The 9,677-nt window shown below is 45.5% G+C and overlaps 1 pseudogene; it reads right to left on the minus strand.

The window, feature by feature from the left end:
* Positions 1-380: 380 nt before the first annotated feature.
* LOC102285657 (melanocortin receptor 3-like) lies at positions 381-1,374 on the minus strand (annotated as a pseudogene).
* Between the last annotated feature and the right edge of the window lie 8,303 nt (positions 1,375-9,677).

Raw genomic sequence — 9,677 nt, forward strand, 5'->3', positions numbered from 1 at the left:
AGACACAGGTTCAATCCCTGGGTCAGGAAGATCCCCTGGAGGAGGAAATGGCAACCCACTCCAGTATTCTTGCCTGAAAAAGCCCATGGACAGAGAAGCCGGGTGGACTATAGTCCACAGGGTCACAAAAGAGTCGGACATGACTGAAGTGACTTAACACAATCGCTCAGCACGTGGGCATCCTTTCAGAGAGCCTGTTATATCCATGTTTCCCTTTCAAAATGCTCTCTGCAAGCTTAAAAACAAAAGACACAGAGGATCATGGCTAATAACACATTTTTTATGTCTTTTAAGTAGTTTTCTCCCTTCCTGCTAAACACCTGGGCTGGCTGGAGGGTCAAAGGTGACCAGACTGAGTACTCTTCCCATGGCCCCATGTCTTATCCCACATTCATGCCATTGCAGCTGCAGAGCATCTCCTTGAAGGTGTTGTGCAGCTCCAGGCTCCGGAAAGCATAGATCACTAGGTTGATGATGGCAGCGCACATGATGAGGACCAGGTGGGAGTTGGAGTGGGCGGTGTAGCAGACTCAGTGGGGTTGGTGGGGCAGGTTATGATGAGGACGAGGTGGAGGAAGAAGGGGGCCCAGCAGAAGATGGAGACCCCCAGCAGGCTGGTGATGGCAACTGCCCCCTTCATACACAAGTGCTGCTGGCCAATGGGCCACCCCATCGGCGGGCAGCTGTGCAGTGATGTGCTCAATGTGAAGCAGGATGAAGAGGAGCATGTGCACATAGAGGGTGCCCATGAGCAGCAGCATGGCAAGGAATGGTGATCAGGCACACGATGACCATCTTGCTCTCGGAGTAGATAATGAACACCACACTGCAGACCCTGCAGCCCCGTCAGATGGCCACAATCAGGGCCAGCACCTTCCACATGGTCATGATGCTGTGGTAGTGAAGTATGTAGAAGACGGTGGTGTACCTGTTGACTGCAATGGCCAGGAGGTTGCAGATGGGGGCCACCAGGGAGATGCAGATCATGGAGTCAAAGACATTGTCCATGTGCTGGATGAACTGGTCCTTGAAGGTCTGGTAGTCGCTGTTGACCACGGGGATCATGAGAGTCTCCAGGGCATTGGACATGCCCTGATAGACATGCATATCAGCCATGGCCAGGCTGCAGAGGAAGATGTACATGAGGGAGTGCAGGTTGCCATTCCTGACCACAGCCAGGATGACCAGAATATTTTCCAGAAGGCTGATGATGCCCAGGGCCAGGAAGACCTCAGGCTTGAGGAAGACCTGTTCGCAGAAGCTGCTGCTGCTCTGATTGCTGAAGTTAGGGACTGTGAGATGCTCTGAGCTGGTAGGCAGCAATGGTTGGGCAGAGTGCAGATAGCATGAAGTATTCATTGCTCACAGACGGCTGGCTGATCAAAGAGGGGGCTCCAGCAGGGTCCCCAGGCCGCAGTTGCTGCTGATTCCAGAAAAGAAAAAAATTCCTTCCATATCCTTCTTTTAGATGCTTTTCCAGTGCACTCTTGGATTTTGTTCTTCCCCAGAACAAAAGGATGGAGAGAGGGAGAGAGAAAGAGAAGGATAGGGAGAGAGAGGAAAAAGTCAGCTTGGAGACATACAGAGTACTTTCCTCTGCTTCTCCAAGATGAGATAATAGAAACTCTTCTCTCTCTCCCTTCTTACCTTCCTTCCATCTCTCTCTCTTTTCCCCTCTCACATCCCCATCTGGGAACAGAAACCCAGCCAATGGCTGGTACAGTTACGGCAGTTTTCATGGTAAGTCATGGGATGTGGTACCTGTTGTTAGGAGTTTGAACCCTCAGTTTATATACATTGGCTGGAGGCAAACACCTCCTACTTAATCTTCAGTGCTGCGAAATGACCAGTGAGCATTGGGCACCTCTCTGACTGACAGCAGTGCTGACTCCCAGGGCTTGAACCTGGAGATTCAAAAGCAGCCTGGTGCCCTCTACAGGCCAGACTGCTCATCTCTCCATTGGCTGGGCTGAGCAGTTTCTGTCTTGAAAACGGCCACAGCCATCTTTTCATCCATTTATTTGCTTTTTTTTTTTTTTGATAGCAAACATTTACTAAATGCCTACCATGTGTCGAGTTTCTGCCCCATGCAGGAACATCCTTGTTTCTTCCAAACTCAGAGTCTGGGGTGGAAGAGACTTGGGTGGAAGAAATCCAGTGGTTTTATTATAGGGGGATACATACTTGAATCAGGGAATGCCAGGGGCTGGGGGAGTTCAGAGGGGACCCCCTCACCTGAGAAGTCAAGGGAAGTTCCTGGAGGAAGAAGCCTCTTAGCTATGACTTCGAAGAACAGAGGGGATGCCCAGTGGTGAGGCGGGGGCTGGGGTTGAAGGAGGCAGAAGAGGATTCCCGGCAGAGGGAATAACATGCTTACAGCCTGCAGGCTAAAAGCAGTGTTTCTGCACCCTGGACAAAGAAATCGTCTGTAGGATGTGGTCACGGGGATTGCATCTGACCTCCTGAATCAGAATCACCCAGGGGCAGGAGGTGGGTAAGTGCGTCTTCACTTTTTAGCGGGTGAGGGAAGACATAGCCAAGAAGGTTGAGATCTATGGAAAAGAAAGCTTGGTGCTTCTGAAGGACTTTAGTTTTCTCTGGCCAGAGTGTGGAGCCAGGAGACATAATTTGAGAAGTGAGCCTGCAGTTTTTTCTTTTCCTAAGTAGAGAAAGGCCAGGATCCTGAAAGGCAGTCTCAGCTGAGTGTGGGAGTTTTTGACTGTATCCAGAAGCCAACAGGGGGCTGTGGAAGAGAGGAAGTGGGGTTTGCAATTTAGAAAGATTCCTCATTGCCTGATGGGGACTGCCTCAGGAGAGGATGAGTCAGGAGCCTGGGGGGCCAGGGCTGCAGAGATTCACAGTGAGACGACGGTGGCCTGAAGCAAGGAGGTAGCCACGGGGCCATGGAAGGAGTGGACAGAGATGCTTGGGGTGGTAGGTTCTGGAGATGTGAGCGTGATGGATTGGGACAGCGCAGGGAACACCTCTGCTTCCTTCTTAAGTAAGAGGAAGACCAGAGATGGAAAATGTATTGGTTGGCCAAAAAGTTCATTCAGGTTTTCTGTACATCTCATGGAAAAACCTGAACGAACTTTGTGGCCAACCCAATAGAAGGCAGAATTTAGCAGCTGACTTTGATACTTAGTTCATGTCAGATGTGATGCTGGACAGGAGGATGACGTAAACTCTGGACACAATGAGTCTGCTTCCCCGGCCCTCCTGGCCCAGTACCTGCATATCAATTACAGGTAGACTGATGTTCTGATTATCCAACTGTCAGCTAACTGTGTATGTGAATGTGACTGTGTGCATATGAAGAAGAAATGTGCATATGAAATAGAAGATAACTTAGAATACTTATGAAACTGCGGGGGTGGAGAGGTCTTAACAAGATAGGCAACCAGATGGGGGAAGGGATAGTTAGGGAATTGGGGATGGACAGGTACCCACTGCTATATTTTAAATGGATAACCAACAAGGACCTACCATAAAGCACAAGGAACTCTGCTCAGTCACATGTGGCAAACTGGATGGGAGAGGAGTTTGGAGGAGAATGGCTACATGTACATAGATGAATGCGTCCCTTTGCTGTCCACCTGAAAATATCACAACATTGTTAATCAGCTATATCCCAACACAAAATAAAAAGTGGTTTTTTTAAAGAAAAAAAAAAAAGGCAACTGGTAATTAAGTGTGAAAATGTCACCAAAGTCAGAAGACAAACAGGAAGAAAAGACTTTCCATAGGCAAAGATTACTGTCTCTTCAATACAAAGGATACTCTCACATTAATAAGAAAGAGATGATTTACCTCTTAGAACACGGGGCAAAAAACAGGGATAGGAATTCACTGAAGAGGAAGTGCAAGTGGCTAATAAACCTATGAAAAGATATTCAGTCTTCTGGGGAATCCAAGAAATGCAAATCAAACTTCAGATTGACAAGGGTGGAAAAGATATCAAATTCAGCACAGAGTGTTGGGAGAAGAACACTCTCGTGTATTTCCAGTGTTTCTGGATAGTCTCATCATTTTCAGTTTCTACTAAAATAAAAAGAAATGCAGCTGAGTGTGGATCTCAGTCTGTGAACTGAGGGGCATGAGAAATACTTCTACTGATTTTCAGCAAAGTGACTTCATTTCTGATGCTAAACCTCTCATGTTCCAGGTTGCAGAAAACATAGTCCTAATCCTTGTGGAGGTTTCTCTTCCTCACCCCCTGGGTCACATCCAGAGGTGTATTTATACTGTCCTGTCTGTGGTTTCAGGGGCCCGCATCTTACCTGTGGGAGAAGGCAATGGCACCCCACTCCAGTGTTCTTGCCTGGAGAATCCCATGGACAGAGGAGCCTGGTGGGCTGCAGTCCATGGGGTCGCTAAGGGTCCGACACAACTGAGCAACTTCACTTTCACTTTTCACTTTCATGCATTGGAGAAGGAATTGGCAACCCACTCCAGTGTTCTTGCCTGGAGAAGCCCAGGGATGGGGGAGCCTGGTGGGCTGCCGTGTATGGAGTCGCAGAGAGTCGGACACGGCTGAAGCGACTTTAGCAGCAGCAGCAGCAGCAGCAGCATCTTACCTGTAAAGATCAGACTACTAGATTTTTGCCCTGCTCTGTGTTTGGCCTGGGCTGAGCACCGACCATCTTTCTCTGCTTCTGTTCTCTGTTTATGAGCATCGTTGAGAGTGAGCAGGAGGGACCCGCACCCTCACACCTAAAGAGTGTTGATTTGGTCTCCTCTAAGCTCCACTCTCCGCTTTCCTGGGGGAGTAGCACAGACACAGCTACTTTTAAACTTAAACTGTAGTTTGTTTTCTACTTCTGTGACTCTACTTCTATTTTGTAAATAAGTTCATTTGCACCCATTTTTTTAGATTCCACGTATAAGCAATATCATATATTTGTCCAAATATTTGAATCCCATGACTTGAAGAAACTTTTATTACATAACTGCTTTTAAGATTTACTTATTTATTTTGTTTTTATTTTGTTTTTGTCCATACCACGCAGCATATGGGACCTTAGTTCCCTCATCAGGGATTGAACCCACAGCCCCTGCAGTGGAAGTGCAGTATCTCAACCATTGGAATGTCAGGGAATTCCCTAAGATTCATTTTTACTTATACTCAAGGTTCCTAATATTTTTATGCCTGTAAATTTTGCTTTACCTTTTTAAAATTGAGCTATAGGTACCAGAAAATTCATGATTTTGAAATATACAATTCAGTGGGTTTTTGTTTGTTTGTTTTTTGGCATCTTCACGAAGTTGCCCAGCCAACACCACTATCTAATTCCAGGACATTTTTATCACTTCATCCCCATTAGCAGTCACTCCTCGTTTGCTACTTCCCTCAGTCTCTAACAACTGCTAATCTACTTTCTATCTCTATGTGACAGTAAAAAATATGCTCATCGAGGCTGTGTTTAACTTTTGGATCACAAAACCCTCCATTTTCTGACTTTCTCATGTTTCAAATTCTAAAACAAACAAACAAAACCAATAGCTGTAGGTGAAAATGTAAACTGAACCAGCCAACTCTATGGAAAACAAAGTGGAGGATCCCTAAAAAACTAAAAACAGAGTTACTGTATGATCCAGCAATCTCACTCCCGCCTGGGCATATATCTGGAAAAGATGAAAACTCTAATTTGAAAATATACACTTACCCTAGTGTTCATAGCAACACTATTTAGTAAAAACATGGAAACAATCCAATGCCCAACAACGGATGACTGGCTTAAGAAGATGTTTATATACAATGGAATATTACTCAGCCATCAAAAGGAACAAAATATTATCATTTGCAGAATGTGACTAGACCTAGAAATCATCATACTAAGTGAAGTCAGTCAGCAAGAGAGAGACAAATATTATAAGATATTCCATAAATGTAGAATCTAAAAAATAATACAAATGACTCTACAAAACAGAAACAGACTCACAAACATAAAAAACAAACTTACGGTTACCAAAGCATAAAGGGAGCAGGGAGGGATAAATTAGGAGTATGGGATTAACAGATACAGATACTGGATACAGATACAGATACTGGATACAGATACAGATACTGATACTGGATACAGATATAGATACAGATACAGTATACAGATACAGATTAACAGATACAGATACAGATTAACATATACTATTATACCTAAAATGGATAAGCAAAAAGGATTTACTATGTAGCACATCAAACGATCTTCAATATCTTATAATGACCTATACTGGAAAATAATCTGAAAATATATATAATTGAATCACTTTGCTGTACACCTGAAACTAATACAATATTACAAACTAACTATACTTCAAAAAACAAACAAAAAGCCACAACAAAAACCCAACTATAAATTCTTCTGTATTAAAATTCAGTATAAAATGGTAAAGTAAGAACAATCAAAACAACGAAACACAAACCTCTTCCTCTTACTCTCTTGAATTTCAAGATCTTATGAATAGAGAGTGAGTTATTCTGTTTTCTGAACACTTCAGTGCAAGGAACAGATCAAGATACTTTTTGTGTGTGGTTTTTAAAAAGACCTTGAAGAAGGAAATGGCAACCCACTCTGGTACTCTTGTCTGGAAAATCCCATGGACGGAGAAGCCTGATAGGCTACAGTTGATGGGGTCACAAAGAGTTGGACACGACTGAGTGACTTCACTTTCACTCACTTTTTTAAAAAGAACATTCGTTCTTTGCTCTCTGCTGAAACCTCTTTTGGAAACTTAGGGTAAAGTTTTGCTTCTCCAAGTCCGTTTTCCTATGGTTAGTTTGACAATTGTAGCAACTGAGTCAAATTAAGCATAAAAAGCAGTTTTCTGAGGTAGAAAAACAAAAGATCCATGTTGTTCCCAGTTCTTCTGGTTAAAGGACCAGATATGATGAATTAAAGCCCTCCATGGTATACAGACAAAATCTCTCTATATTTTTGGTTGAAAAAAATCAGTCTTAGCACTTTGTAGTTATACTATTTTTTCAATCATAGAATTAAGTGCCCTTAACGTTCCTCACCTCCTCTTGTTACCTTTGCCTGTTTAGCACCTGAGTCCTATGTTCTGAGTGTTGTGTTTCTCGGTGAGGAGGGACATTGCTCTGATGACATTACAGGGCTGGGGACTATGCCACTGAGTTGTCTCACACCAGGACAGATGCTCTCAGACTAGAGCTTCTCAACCTTTGCTGTGCATCTGAATCACCCAGGCAATGCTGATGCTGTTCCACGGACTGTACTGTGAGTAGGAAGGAAAGTGATCTAATCATTTGCAGACATAGATGGAGAAGCTGTGCTAGGAGAGCCAGCTATGTGTGGAGTTCACTCTATTGGTGTGGAAAAGGAGCACCCCATTCTCAAAGGCCCAGTGGATAGGATGCCCCAGTTGCTGGACTTGGTGTGTGACCAGTGTCGGTCACATAGGGGGTTGCCCAGAAGCATAACTCAGGCATCGTTCCTGTTGTGTGGCCTCTTAGCTCAATGTTCTGACCTCCCCAGAAAGGTTGTGAGCCACTCAATATCATTTAGTAAATTTCTCTTCTGTTTTTAGCCAGAGTGGGTTTCATTACTTAGAACCAAGAATCTGACCCACTCTTGCAATCCAATTGGGGTCAATAGGTATTGACTACCTGGAGGGCTGGGTAGTGAAGAATCCACGGCTTCATCCCACTTGGAAAAAGAGTTCTGGGATATACTGGTGATGAAGACCCTGATGCTGGGAAAGACTGAAGGCAAAAGGAGAAGAGGGTGGCAGAGGATGAGATGGTTACATAGCATCACTGACTCAGAGGACATGAATTTGAGCAAATTCCAGGAGATGGTGAAGACAGAGAAGCCTGGCATGGTGCAGTCCATGGGGTTGCAAGGAGTCAGACATGACTCGGCAACTGAACAACCAGAGCTGATACAGGACTGGAAGCCCGCACACTGTGCTCTGACATCCCTGTATCACAGTCTGTATGAGCTTCCTTTTCCTGCTCTAACAAGCCATCCCAAACTTAGCAGCTTAAAATATCAGAAATGTATTCTCTCCTAGTTCTGGATCAAAAATCCAAAAGAGGTTGGCAGGGCTGCATTCCTTCTGGAGGTGACAGGAGAGAAGCTGTTTTCTTGCATGCCCCAGCTTCTAGAGGCCACCTGCATGTCCCGGCTCATAGCCCTTTCCCCCTGTTTCAAAGCCCACCTTGTCATGTCTTTAAATCTCCCTCTGACTCTGACCTCTGTCATTACATCTCCTTTTGTAACTCCTGACACTACTGCTTCCCTCACTACAGGAACCCCTGTGATTACACTGGGTCCACTAGGGTAATCTAGGATCACTTCCCATCTCTAGACCCATAAGCTTTTTTCCTTTTAAGTTTTTTATTTATTTAATATCTTATTTTATTAAAACATTTTTATTGGAGTATAGTTGATTTAAAATGTTGTTAGTTTCTGGCTGTATAGTAAAGTGAATCAGTTATACAAATACATATAGCTACTCTTTTTTTTAGATTATTTTCCCAGATAGGTCATTACAGAGTATTGAGTAGAGTTCCCTGTGCTATACAGTAGATCCTTATTAGTTATTTATTTAAATATAGTAGTATATCGGAGAAAGCAATGGCACCCCACTCCAGTACTCTTGCCTGGAAAATCCCATGGGCGGAGGAGCCTGGTAGGCTGCAGTCCATGCTAAGGGTCAGACATGACTGAGCGACTTCACTTTAACTTTTCACTTGCATGCATTGGAGAAGGAAATGGCAATCCACTCCAGTATTCTTGCCTGGAGAATCCCAGGGACGGGGGAGCCTGCTGGGCTGCCATCTATGGGGTCGCACAGAGTCGGACACGACTGAAGCGACTCAGCAGCAGCAGCAGCAGAAGTGTGTATATGTCAATCCCAACTTTTCAATTTATCCCTCCCTGCCTTTCCCTCTTGGTACCCATCTGTTGTTGTTCAGTTGCTAAGTCGTGTCCCAGTCTCTAACCTCATCCCTGCATTTCTCTCAGCCAGAAGTCCAGACGTAGGGACAGATCACCCGCTGTGGTAGCTCCATGCTGCTTCCCATGGGGACAGGTGCCAGGCCCTTGTGCCCGGAGCCTCTGAAAGATAACCCTCTTGTGATGGGGGGGAAGTGAACTTCCTCCCCTGCCCTTGGTCAGAATCCTCCAGAGACTGTACATCCACGCTCTGGGGTTAAACTGAGAGTCAGAGCTGTGGGTGGAGTAGGGGAGCACCTGAGAAGGGGGAGAAGGCTCTGGAGGTGTCAGATCATCAGTCCATCAGCTGCCACACGGACACTCCCAGACTAGGCAGTGCTTGTCTCCCACTTTAAGGAAGATCCTCACTGAGGATGGTGTCCAGCTCTGAGTGAATTCCACTCGAGGGTGTGGTCTGACTGCTTTCATCAGCTTCTACCCCGTTCTGCAGGGTTGCGGGGGGAGATGAGGGGAACATCCTGTTCTCTCTTCTTCTCTAGAATCGGGGTTTCCTATAGAACCCGGTGGCAGGCTGGGTTCTCCAGGTTGGAGGTGGGCGGGCAAGAACTTTTCTGGAGGAGTGCTTGACTGTGTGGGGAGGAGGAAGCAGGATGGGGTGGAGGGGAGAGTTGAACTTGCCATCGCAATGTGGTCCTCAGCCAGTCCTGCAGCAGCCCAGAGCTGGAAGGGCTGGCAGAGCCGGACTGACCTGGGAGTTTG

Source organism: Bos mutus, chromosome 13, assembly GCF_027580195.1.
Source record: "Bos mutus isolate GX-2022 chromosome 13, NWIPB_WYAK_1.1, whole genome shotgun sequence".
NCBI lineage: Eukaryota > Metazoa > Chordata > Mammalia > Artiodactyla > Bovidae > Bos > Bos mutus.